Source organism: Meleagris gallopavo, chromosome 1, assembly GCF_905368555.1.
Source record: "Meleagris gallopavo chromosome 1, MGAL_WU_HG_1.1, whole genome shotgun sequence".
Classification (NCBI taxonomy): domain Eukaryota; kingdom Metazoa; phylum Chordata; class Aves; order Galliformes; family Phasianidae; genus Meleagris; species Meleagris gallopavo.
The window spans coordinates 52780756-52794368 of NC_139404.1; the positions used below are offsets into that span (position 1 = coordinate 52780756).

At 43.2% G+C, this 13613-nt stretch overlaps 1 protein-coding gene across 3 annotated transcripts in view; it reads right to left on the minus strand.

Moving 5' to 3' along the window:
• ABTB3 (ankyrin repeat and BTB domain containing 3) overlaps positions 1–13613 on the minus strand; it is a 167841-nt gene that overhangs the window by 71568 nt on the left and 82660 nt on the right. The window lies entirely within an intron of this gene.

The window sequence follows — 13613 nt, forward strand, 5'->3', positions numbered from 1 at the left end:
TATCCACAGTATTGCCTTCCAAATCCTCCTGGGACCACACAAGTGGACACCCCTGGGAGGTAGTGGGGTTCTACCTCTTCATGGCAATTAAATTCCATCTTATCTCTCTCTATTGTGGAATTTGCAACAATTTGCTTTGAAAATAAGATAAAGTAAGAAACGTATTTTTTTTTAAATTAGCTTGTACTCTTTGTTCCATTTAAGCACAGGGGAGAAATTCCCCCTTAAGGACCAAGACAACACTTTACAAAACGCCTTAAGAAAAAGGTATGCATCTCATGTCTTCAGAAGGGAGAACTCAGGAAGTACCTGGTGACTAAATCTATCAATCAGTAATTCTGTTAGTATCATAGGATCAAAGAATGGCTTAGACTGGAAGGGACCTCAAAGCCCACCCAGTTCCAACCTCGTGCCACAGGCAGGCATGCCACTCACCAAATCAAGCTGCCCAGGGCTCTATTCAGCCTGGCCTTAAATGGCTGCATGGATGAATCATCCACAACTTCTCTAGGTAAGCAGTAGGTACACAATATTTTAAGTCCCTTGCTGAATGGCTGCCTTAACCCCTTCTTTATTTTGGTAACAACCCACCAAACATCACTACTTTGGAGCACTGCAAGGCCAGGCAATCAGTGCTCCTGGAAAAGGATGTTTCTCAGACACTTCTTTAGCTCCACCAGCTTCACATACATTCCCCTCTCTGACTGCAAACAGTCTGGTCTAAGTTCTATTTGCAGCACGGACCTAAAAACACCCATCCTGAGAAAAGAGAGGTGGTGAAGGCTCAGTGAGCACGTCCTGCATGAAAAGCAGGGGGCATATATTGGAAAAAACAGGACCAAAGGCCTCACATCCCACAGCTGTAGGATAGCAGACTGAGCCTGACTCCCCATCCCCACACAACAGCAAGTCTGGATCAAATGCCTTAACAGCCTGTGTGAGCACTGGGGATAGAAAAGCAGTGGCAGCCATTAATCCCCGTCCTGACTGCAGGCCCAGGATTGTGGCCACTGCAGTCAAACGACATGAATATGGAGGGGAGTTGTGGGCAGGGATACAAGGCATCTCACACAGCAACAGGGACTGAAGAATTAAAAGCACTGAGGTAAGGGGTAAAAAGAGGCAGCAATGAAAAAATACTAAACAAGCAATCAAAAATTACCAAACAAGCTTTCCAAATTCACTTCTGATCACTTAGTGTTTGCCTTGAATCAACACTTAGCATGACATTTATATTCTGTAGATGTGCAGATCTTGAGATGTTCAACACCTGGATTTAGAATGCAGACTTGCCTGCATATTTTAATAAGTATTCTCTCTCGGAAATGTTTCTCATTTATTTAGATTACTCTTCATAATTTTAATGGATAGAAATTAAGACAAAATTGAAAGAGTCTTCCCTGAAGAAAACAGATGTGTAGCATCAAATACTCTAAAAAACTTCTAAAAACAAGAAATAGTACAAACAACTTTATGTCATCTTTGAAAGAATACCCAACAAGAAAATAATTAGTGAAAATACATGTTAAAGTGGGAGGGTGGGGGAGGGTGGGGAGAAACACAACTGTTTTAAGGTACCTTTATGAACAGGATTTAAATGGTTTAAAATCATAAGATGCACAGAAAAACATCTCAGAGTGATGAGTGATGGCATACAGATATTTTATTCTCAGTTTTATATCTGCCTGTACCCAAAGCTGTGCTTTCCCTTACAAACAGCCCTGATGATTAATTACTCTGTTCCGTAGCGAGAGGAGTGTATTCTTAGGTTTTCAGATGAAAAGTGCAAATGAAATGCAAAATGTACCATTGTTAGAAAACTTAGCAAATTATAGGATATGTCACGCCAAAGGGTTTTTTCACTTGAGTGTGACATGATTAAAGCCATGCAATAGCCAAACATCTGATACTTACACGCCAGCTTCACAACTATAATTGACCACAGCGGGTGACCAGTGGTGTGCTGGAAGATTTTTTTATAACTCTCATCATTTTGCTGGAGAGCATTTCTTTTTTTTTGCCAGAATGGAGAGAGGGAATTCTATGCTCGAGCACACAACTCTGCCACTTTCCTAGCTTCAACTGTTTTCCCCCAAAACAATTAAAGAAAAGTTACTAAAATGCTTTTTGGCAGAAAAACTTGCTCTATTTTATCAGTGTTTCATGTAGAGCTCAAAGTTGCTGATGAATGACTATGGAAGGAAATTGCTCCCTAGCAAGAAGGGCGCATGCCGAATTGAAGACGAATGCAAGAAAAAGGTAAAATCTTTGTGATTATAAATGTCTTCTTCATATAAATAGAAACATTTAAATAGCCATCACCTGCTTTCACTGGCTTGGCTAAAGTTCAACCTCCTCATGTTAATTCCCTGCTGACTGGCATTATTCACTTGCTTTGTCAGCCATGACTTCAGCCCCACTGTGCTATACTTGATGCACAGGTAAGGATCTCATGTTTCCAGCAGCCTGAAAGACAGGGCAATTTCCCTTGCTTTTTTTGCTCTCTTGACTGTTGCTGCTGATGCTGTCATTCCAAGCCAAAGATTTCTGTGCAGTATCTTCAGAAATAACTAAAATATCTGTCTTTTCTCTCTCCTGGCATTGCTAAATGTCCTTCCTTTCTGCATGGTTACTCAGCCCTCTGCTCTTCTTTGCCCATTACTTTATTCCTCATCTTCCTTCCAATTCACTAGAGTAGAAATCAAGCTGTCTGTTCTAGCAGGATGAATGTGGGGCCACACACGACATGCCCCTGGCTGCTCCATGTCCATGGTGATGTACGGCAGCCATACGTCGCATTTATGACCGCTATGAATCACTGGAGCAATGAGAAATAACCAAAGCACTCCTGTGTGTTTGGCTTTTGTCACATCTTGTCATGCTTGGCTGTAAGATTCTTGGGGCAGGTATCTGTCTAAAACATCCAGAATGGATCAAACCCAAACTTTGCTTTACAAGCTGCTGTTTTTGATTTGCCCTTGGCCTCAGCTTGCCTTTCAGTCTGTAGGTAAAAGACTGCAGAGAAACACAATAAAAATACTTTAAAATCAGCAGCATGCCAAAAAACTCACAGTGACAAGCTCTTGGGATTTGGGAGCTCTCCTCCCAAATCTTCAGGGAGAAAAATACGGCCATCATATGGAAGATCCAATACACAATTAATACACTCTACACTTCTGCTCTCTGGGCTCAGTGGAAACATAATCCAGAGCTCAGTCCAAAAGTCCAAAGAAGTATTGCACAGAATGACATTGAAGATGTCAGAACTTGTGGAAGCAACAAGTTTTTCAAACCCTCATGCAATGTCTTCTGAAGACAGAGGTACCTGGTAGCTCCGTTCTGGTTTCCCCGTGCAAATTCCACTTCTTTTGCTGGGAAGACAGATTTTGGCACAAATACATGCACATTCCTGCACGGAGCTGTGGGTACAGTCCTTGCAGCATGGCAGAGGTGTGCGCATATCCCACTAGCATCCCACATGCAGTGCTGCACAGCAGCCCTTGGCAGAAATTGTCCCAGCATCTGAAAGATCTGAGGGCCCAGAGCAGCTCTAAACACTGGACACAAAAGCAGCTGGGAAACCTCCTCAGCTCTCAGGGCAGGAGAAGCATGGGTTTGTAGCCCGAATTTCACCTAAATACAGAGAAGGCATCAAAAAAATATAAGCCTCCTCCACTGTTCCTCTATTTAGGCAGGTATATGCATTTATTTCTCTGCCAGCTGTTGAAACTGTTGCAAAATAGTTGATTCCTGGAGTGCTGGCACCTGTAGTGCCCATATGCCAGAACTGGCAATAGGGTTTCACATCCACTGCAACATTGGAGCCTGGAGGCTTCCCATGGTCTGCTGTTGTGACTACCCAGCTATTTTCACAGGGCAAAGGCAGATCAAAGGGCACAATGGTAAAAAATTGATAGGTTACAGTCTTCTGTACACACTCACTACACCAGCATGAATGACCACACAATGGGAGAAGTAATAAAATGGCAAATCTGTTTATTTGGAATGGGAAGCAATGTTTTGGGCAAAGCCATGTTACATCCTTAAATGTTTTGTAGTTCAGTCCCAAACCTGCTTCCTCAGCTAAAGAAACAGTTCAAGCACTGAGTCCATCTCAGAATAATGAGAGACTGAGAGGAGAGATTTACACCAGATATAAAGATTTTTAATAAAGGTGGTGAGGCACTGAAACAGATTGCTCAGAGAGGTGGTGTTTTCAGTTCGGAAAGCAAATGGTATCCTGGGCTCCATCAGAAGAGGGGTGGCCAGCAGGGACAGGGAGGTGATTGTCCCCCTCTACTCTGCTCTTGTGAGGCCCCATCTGGAGTATTGCATCCAGGTCTGGGGCCCCCAAATACAAGAAAGACAGGGGGCTGTTGGAGATGGTCCAGAGGAGAGCCACAAAGATGATCAGGGGACTGGAGCACCTCCCCTATGAAGACAGGCTGAGGGAGCTGGGCTTGTTCAGCCTGGAGAAAAGAAGGCTGCAGGGTGACCTCATTGCAGCCTTTCAGTACCTGAAGGGAGCCTACAAACAGGAAGGGAATCAACTCTTTGAAAGAGTAGATAACAGCAGGATGAGAGGAAATGGTTTCAAGCTTAAGGAGGGAAGATTTAGGTTGGATGTCAGGGGGAAGTTCTTTACAGAGAGAGTGGTGAGGTGCTGGAACAGGCTGCCCAGAGAGGTTGTGGATGCCCCATCCCTGGAGGTGTTCAAAGGTTGGATGGGGTCCTGGGCAGCCTGGTCTAGTATTAAATGAGGAGGTTGGTGGCCCTGCATGTGGCAGGGGGGTTGGAGATTCATGATCCTTGAGGTCCCTTCCAGCCCGGGCCATTCTGTGATTCTGTGATTCTTGAATCTGTGATTCTGCGAATCTGTGATCTGTGGTGGGTGCCACATTCTTGGAGACATCCAAGGTCAGGCTGGAGGGGCTCTGAACACCCTGGTCTAGCTGTGAGTGTCCCTGTTCATTGCAGAGGGGTTGGATTAGATGGCCTTTAAGGGTCCGTTTCAATTGAAACCATTCTATGATTCTAAACAGAACCTAAATGTGCAGTTCTAGTTACTGCAAGCCTGAAGTTTCTGTTCAGTCCCTCCTATTCTTATCCACTCAGCGCAAACTCCTTTCTGAAGGTCACAGTTGTATTTCAAGGAGTCCAGAGGCATTTGATCAAGCTATTGCTTGAGCACACAGAAAATCGACCGTGTATGATCATAAGATCATGCAGGTACCACTGAATTCCATTTGCTATATATACGTATACACAAAGAGGCAAACCAAAGGTTGCCTGTGTTTCAAATTCTTTGCCTTCTCTCTCCTTCAAATCCCAGGTCTAAAACAAAACAAACTTCCAATGGCACTAAATTAATATAAATGCCCACCAGACAATGTGATTCAAATGATCCATGCAAAGGCATCTAGCAGGAACCCAACATATATTTGTTAGTTTTGACTAAAAATATAAGCATTGTAAAGACTGTAAAACAGTTTTTTACACATTATTCTTCTTTTCCTTTGAGAATACTGCTATATGTGAATCTACAGTCCGGACAGAAGATGGGAGGTTTTGCTGCTGTTTTTTTCTTTAATTAAGGGCTCCCACTTTTAGCAGAAAATAATTCAAAGCATCTTTGATATCTCTATCTCTTACATCTTAAGTAAACATACATATCTGGAAAACTTCTTATACTCCCACTTCATGGACTCTTCCATGAGTTCACAGAGATTAAGAGTGCTGGGATAGTATTGGGCAAATTACTCCGTAAAATGAGCCTGAAAATGGTAGTTAATTTGGAACTGTCCCCAAAACTCAGTGCTGCTCACTTCTCCAGTGAATGCCAAACTTGCCCAGGAGGACTAAGTTCAGGGGTTGGAATTCCATCAAATTGTTTTAACCATTTGACTTTTTAGATCAGAAAGTTTTTAAGTTCAATCACCTTCTCTCATAAAGTCTCATAAGAACTTCAAGAGTTCACAAAACATCCAATCAGAAAATCCCTTTTTATTCCACAAGTACCAAAACCTTTCCCAGCACCAGGAAGCACCCTTGCGATCTACAGCATAAAGGCCTATTGGAAAGAGTGAAAAAAGGACAAAAGCCTTTACAACAGCAATACACTTCAGCGAGTGCAAACCCCATACACTTGATATTCTGACACACAAAATCTCTCTCCTGAGCCCACGCTTGGCTGTTATGGCAGCCACAAGCACGTTAGGAAGATGCACCATGCCACAGATTTTGAAGCATGCTGTGGAACATCGATGTAGAGAATATAGAACTGTAGAATATCTTGAGCTGGAAGGGACCCAATAAGGTTGCCCAGAGAGGTTGTGGATGCCCCATCCCTAGTGGCATTCAAGGCAAGGTTGCATGTGGCTCTGAGCAGCCTGGTCTGGTGGTTGAAATTATATGATTCTTGAGGTCCTTTTCAACCCAGGCCGTTCTATGATTCTATTTAATTCAATAAGGATCATCAAGTCCAACTCCATAAGATGGTGAATTCTAACTCATTCCAACTATGCAGAAGCTCCCTCCAACTTGGGTTGCCAACAGCAGGCAAACTGCACCACGACTCCTAAGCTCAGCCTGTCAAACTGACAGGCAAGACAGATGGAAAACATCTTGACTTCTCCTTACAGAAATGAGACTATGGGGAAAACCTTAATGCTTATCGTATCAACCAGTGCTTTCAGTTAACTGAAGGCCTGGAAAGTATTCAAGGCAAGGAGTGCAAAGTGTCTTCTTTCCACGCATTCCAGCCTGGTTAAATAACAGGGAGTGGCTTTGCGTGGAGAAAATGCAAAGCACTTGGGATAGCTAGAAGGTGATAAAAAGTTTCCAGAATCAAAGTCACAGGGGAGGCAAAGCAGCCCAAATGAGGAAACGTGGGACAGGAGCAGGAATCAGATGCAAGTCAGGAAGGTAACACTGCCTTGTGCGTCTTTAACACCTACTAACCAAAGCCATTAAGAAGCATTACCAGCTCTCCTCTTAGCCTCCAGGCACTGGTGCTAAGCAGCTAAGATAATATGCACGTCCAATTTATATGTGAAATGAAAGTAAAGCACTGCAGAGCTTAGTAGCTAATTCAAGGTGATATAAGAAATGTCAGAGAAAAGCAGGAAGAGAGCATAAGGCCTCTAGTTATGCTGTTTAACCACAAAAGATCACCCTTTCTCTCCTGGAAAAATCAGCAGAAGAGCAAATGAAAAATTAAAAATGAGAAGAACGGGGATCCTAATAAATCTGCCACAAAGCGATCAACAGCAGCGACCACAGATAAACGAGTCAGAAGTTGCGCAAACCGTAGGGGCTGGGATCCTACCAGAACAACTGCAATCATCTGAGCTGTGCGAGTGCAGCTTCGTTATTTCATCCGGCCAAGTGTGGAGGTTTCGTCTGAGCAATTTTGTCTCTGGCTCCTTGCAATTGGAAATTTCAGCAACTGTTCGCATATCTGGAGAGTAGTTTCTTCCAAAGCTGTGTGATCGTTTTCAGGGCAGTACCCCAGCTGGGCTGGATCTGATTTCATCAGAAGCCAGAATGGATGATCGTTATCCAAAGCAGAATACCTCTGTGAGTTATTAGAACAGATGTTATAGGAAGATGAGATAATAGAATTATATTGCTACACACGGCTGCGACATCTTTTCTTGTAAGGAGTTTGTTAGCACAACACATTCTACTTAATTGGGACATTCTCCTTATTAGGAGCCTTCTAAGGCAATCACTTTAGCCTAATGATAATGAGTGGCAATCACCGCTGCTTTAAATGGCATTGAAGTAACAACAATTCAACTAAATTAGGATATATTCTGCTGGTACCAAGCAGTTAAGTGGTGCACAACCAAGTGGAACGCAGGATGGATTTGATTGTTTAGGTTATAAATTACAAAAGAAAGAAGAATCAGGAGATTAGATCCCGCTAAACATAGAAACTAAACTTCCAGATCAGCAACAACAGCTTTACATTTATTTTTATTAAGAAATAAAGAAAGCAAAATCTTGGTCCCATCAAAATCAATTGCAAAACTTCTAAATCCTCAAAACACCACTGAAAGAAAAGAAGAGCGAACACAAAGCAAGCCTATCCATGAACAAGAGAAGTAATGGAGATCCATCTCCTCAAGCTTTTCCCCAGGTCTCTACCAGGTCCCAAGAATGACCCTTGAGATCCTCCTGTTGGGCATGAGATGGCCCTCACGTCCCTCTGATGGGCATGAAGCAGCCAATGCTGCTCAGAGTTGTCTACTCATGGCTGAACAGCCAGCACCTGCCAATGGCACAGCAAGCAGCACCCAATGTGAAGCCACATTCCCTCCTTTTCTACAGCAAGGAGACTGATATGCCTTTACCTACCCGTGATTTTCAACACCTCTCTCCCTGTTGACCATAAAGTGGCATTTTATGGACTTCACAACAGGAAACTGCTCAGCAGCACGCTGTGATCAGCCAGCCTATTCTATTGTCACAGTAGTCATAAAAGTTCCAGTGCAAACTGGGATTATTCTGGCACGGAGATGTTTGAGCTGACACAGTGCATTTATTTCACACAGAGCACCCACTGGCTTGAGATTACCCGGATCTGAGCTATGCTGCCCTGGAAATAGCAATGTGGAGGAGAAAGGGCTTTCTATTACACTCTTTGACAGGAAGCATCGAGGTAAATAAATAATAATAATAAAAAATACAGCTGTCATCTTTCTTCTCTACTACATGCAAATAAATACAATATGTGCTGCCCTCAGTGTCTCAATACCAGCTAGAAGTTGATAGATTGTGGGAAATTTGCAGGCAGAAAAGAGAATGATGAATGTGTTGGCAGTACTGGCTGGGGTGGAAACTTAGGGATGAATCTGGATTTTGCAGCACGCAGCCTGACCACAAAATGCCTCTTTCAGTTTCAGCCAGCACTCAAGGTGCCAGGCACATACAGGAGGGAAAGGGTGTTTGGGAATGCACTGCAGTACTAACTCATGCAAGGATGCATCTGTGTAAAAACAGGCAAAATCCCCCATTAGACTGAGAGTTCGTAGAAGGTCTAAGCCTTTGAGTCACTGAAAATGACCAAGAATGCATTAGCAGTTTTTTATTTCCCAGAAAAAGACCCATCACCTGATAGCAGCAGAACAAGAGGATTCAGTGATTCATAGCGTAATACGCTTTCCTAGAGCCCGTAATTTCCACCACTCATTACCGCCAGCCTCCCAAAATGCCCAGCCACGACGGACGACTTCCTGCTCAGCGACCGGAATGCACACACGGCACGGAAGCCCAGCTGTGCCGATAAGGCATCTTTCCTAGCCCTGCCGGGGCTCATCCATTATGTGATAAACAAAACACCAGCAACTCATCAGGTATTATCACATACGTCTGTGTCCAAATCTGTTTTTTTAGCAGCTTTACAAGTTACTTGTAACCATGCCGTGGCACGGTGGACCTCTTGAGAACAGAGGCTGACTATTTCAATTACGAATGAATAAACCCATGCAAGCACATAATCCCCTATTTTTGTGAGACCTACTATCCAAACACTCCTACACCAGGTTCTGCAGCTACAGAATGGCAATACAAAATGCTTGATGCAACAGAGCATTTTTTTTCCATTACTTTCTCTGTGTACCTCCATTCATTTGGCATAGGCACCAAGCATCGAATCCCTTCAAGGCTTGGCCCCATCATTTCAAAAACCCCGATGTGCTTCCAATTTCTGAGTAGTTCCACTGAGTACTATACAATACACTTGGCAAGAATATTTAGAATACCTTAAAAAAATACCTCCCCCATTTGCTTCAATATTTGTAAAGATCAGTATGCCTTTTACAGAAGGGACTGTTTGCCAAAATTCCTCCCTTTGCCTCAAAACATCATCAGCTTGTACAAAAGCCATGAATAATACATAATGGCAAAGACATTCAGCGCTCAGACTGAATACGGGGCATTCCCATACCAGCTACCAACCAAATCCTTTACACTTCACAAGCGGGCATGGTGTCAGCAGCCAATAACGGGACAGAGGAGAGTGGGACAGAGTTCCTGTGGTCTGTGTGCAGTCACTGCTCTACAACTGCATACACATCTTTATGGAATCCATACATTCAAAGCATCTGCCCTTACCAGCCTGGCGTAGCGGGGTGACTGGAAGATGACACACGCTTCTGTGGAGCTGGGCCCACCAAAGTGCTGGGCCCTCTTCTGGAAAACACTCAGGTATTACCAAGAAGTAGTGCAACGATGATCATACTTCAATCAGGGGAATAAATCATCAGCCCTCAGCATTTCCAGGAGGGTACAAGAACATGTGATTGAGTACAGTAATAAATGAGCAAAATCCACAGTCATTAGGGCACAGAGCTGCGCTTTGGGGGAAATTCAGGCAGCTCGGGCAGAACTTACTGACTTCATCAAGGTTGGGTTTTATCCCTGAGCAACGAGTTCTGGGTAAACTGGAGCGTGCGGAGCCCACAGCAAAGGTTGAGTAATTAGAATTTCCTTTCAACCGCTTGTGCAGATGACTATCAGATCAGCCACTCCACCCTCCCCAGGAAAGCCCACGCTTAATGAAAGCGGAGACGTTTAAGAAACACGCACAGCTATTTACTGGCTATAGGGCAGCATCCCATCACTCTGAGCACTGACCACGCTCCCGCCCACCCAGCGAAGGGCAGCGGCGAGCAAACTGAATAAAAACGGCCCACTCCTGAAGGCAGAGGGCACAGGACCACCGCCATCTCATTAGCAGTCGTAACTCCAGGGCAGGACGTGCCCTACAGCCCCCTGCCCGCCCCCAGCCCAGGTTGGCTGCGTGATTTGTGGGATGTCTGTGAGCTGCATGAGCTACCAGCCTCAGTAAAAGAATAAGACTCTGCCTTCGGTACATGCTTCAAGGGGTTTTCACCATGTATTTAAAGCCAAGAATTTGTCTAAAAACTTCACTGACTGGAAAGCCTGGATGCTGGCCAGGGGACAGTCCTTTCTAAAAGTAACCTTTACGTTCTTCAAAAATTCCACTTGGCTTACTGTGTAGACACGGCTTGTCATTAGCACATGTTTTGCCATCCAGACCTTTGATATAGATACCTACAGCAATAAATCAGTTCTGACCAGTAAAGGTTAGCCTAGATGTATATATATATATGTATATATATGGTAAAATCATTACAGACAATGAATAAAATTTACGAGAAGAGACATTAGACTACGTCTCTGGCAGACTTTTATGACTGGTTGCCCCACTGATTAGCTGGCTGACCCCATTTCAAATAATTCCAATTTTACAGAGCTGACAGACGCCTTCTTCCCCCACTCCCCCACCCAACTACAATAAAGCTGTGTTCAGGTGCATGAACTCATTACAGGGCTACCAGATTAACTGAAGAAAGACTTCTAAAAATTATTTAACAGGAGTTAATTTTTTTTTTTTTTGCTTTGATCCCCACAGGGTATCAATTTGTACATTCTGAATTTTATGACATCAAGATATACAGTCTTACTCCTAAAATACCTATTTCGTTTTTTTTTTTTTAAATGATACCCTCTATTACTTTTCCCAGACAGAGAAAGCTGTGCATTTATTCTCAGAGCAGTTAAAGGTCAAACTCTGTTCTCGCTTTATGCATAATCTTCAGATTTGAACCCCTGCATTATTCATTTCCTCCACTTCTTCACCCAGACGTTCACATACAAATTCACAAACACCAAAAACCCTATAGTAAAGGAATACGAGCGTTTCCCTGTCAGACCTTTCTGTGATGCACTGATTAGCCAGTAGATAAGGAATAAACAGATATTCAATATAATATCCTTCTGGTTCAGTGCAGTCTGTGGCACAACCACATCTCATTCATCCTCTGCTTTGAGTAATGCACGACGCCATTCCTCATGGGCTCACTTCTTCCCATACTGCCCTCAGAGGGACAGAGCTGCAGCATCCATGGCAGTGCCTGGGCTGCCCACTGGAGCTGCCTTCGAGGCCTTCCGTAGCACACCAGCACTACAGCTAAAAGGAAGAACAAGCTATGGGGCAGTGAGGGCCCCGCTTCTGCCCCCACTGCATCCTTCTTGGAAATGGCATCTAACTCTGCTGAAATGGTTCCAAACAGATATATATTTAAATCAGTTGTAAGGGGGACATCTGCCCTAGAAAATGGAAAATGCAGTTGGAACATATTACAGCAACCCAAATCAGGGGCATGTAATGATAATCAGCAGGTAGCTATAACAGCAGGCCTTGCTAACTGCCTCACCCCCTTACATCCCTTGGCTTTATTCAGCCTTTTCTCTTCTAAGCAGACTGAAAGAATCCAACTGATATTTTGAAACTTCCAGACTTGGCTGCAGTGGGCTGCATTACTAAACAGGCAGGCTGAGTAAGGAGCAGCACGTGCTCTAAAGGACATTGGAACTGAGGATAAATCCAGTCTAAATAAACTTACTCCAACCACATTCTTAAGAACACTGACATGTTGCACTTTCAAGTGTTGCACTTATTCCAGTCTCTGAGGACAGCACAACACAACGCTCCCTGGTTTGTATCTTCTAATGTTAACAGTGATATAAACCACGGGGAATTATGTAAGTTAGGGAATTATGAAGATCATAATAACCAAACAAGACATGGATTCAGAGAGAACTGTGATTTCGTAGTGTAGAAACACACCACGAAACATTAACTGCACTGCAAAACCTACAGGAATTACAAGCAAGTTTTAATTGCCTCAGCTGCATGTCGCGAGGAAAACTAACAAAAATAGATTCCACATCTGGGTCCAAAATAATGTTATAATTAGTTATTTTAATTCCATTCTAGTGAAAAGGCTGAGCTCCCAGTTTAAATCACTTGTGGATTCATGGCCTACAGCCACGAGTGGACTACACACTGCCATTGACCTTAGCCACAGTGTGTGCCAAGTGAGCTATGAGCTTCATTAAGGAATTACAGTTCATGTATATATATATCTAAACACACAGGGACAAAAATACATCCTATTTCTATCTACAGACTATTTGTAGGCACAGCTAAACTGTTCATTTAAATGGGAAAAGGTATCATTTTCCCTTGCATCATTATATATACAGACACAGTACTTGAAATATATTGCATGTGGGTCATCTTTTCTGACATGAGGTTTGCCTAAAGAAAGCAGACAGTTCTTCTTGGCCTGAACTCCTCATGTTAATCATGTCTCTAGGTGGCTAACGACGAGTTTAGAGGATGCTCAAAATGGTTGGTTGAGTAAAAACATTTCTCAAAGACCTGGAACCAATCTCCCTACTCCCCACCTCCTGCAGTGGAAGGGAATATTGCCACTCTGTAGTGGCAAACAGCAAAATAGGCGTGTTAACCACAAACACAACTGCAGTAGGCAAAGCCTTCTGCATGAAAACTAAAAAATCACATCTAACGAAGAGAAATTTTGACAAAAAGAAGTGAGCCACTTCGGCGATTTTTTTGTTGGGTTTTGGGGTTTTTGTTGTTTTGGGTTTTGGGTTTTTTTTTTTCCTGCATGTGGAAATCATTATTCTTGATATTTCCAGAGAACAGCAAAATGTTAAAACTTTTTCATTTAATATAACTTTAAGTGCTTTCCTCAGGCAGTTTCATCTTTGTT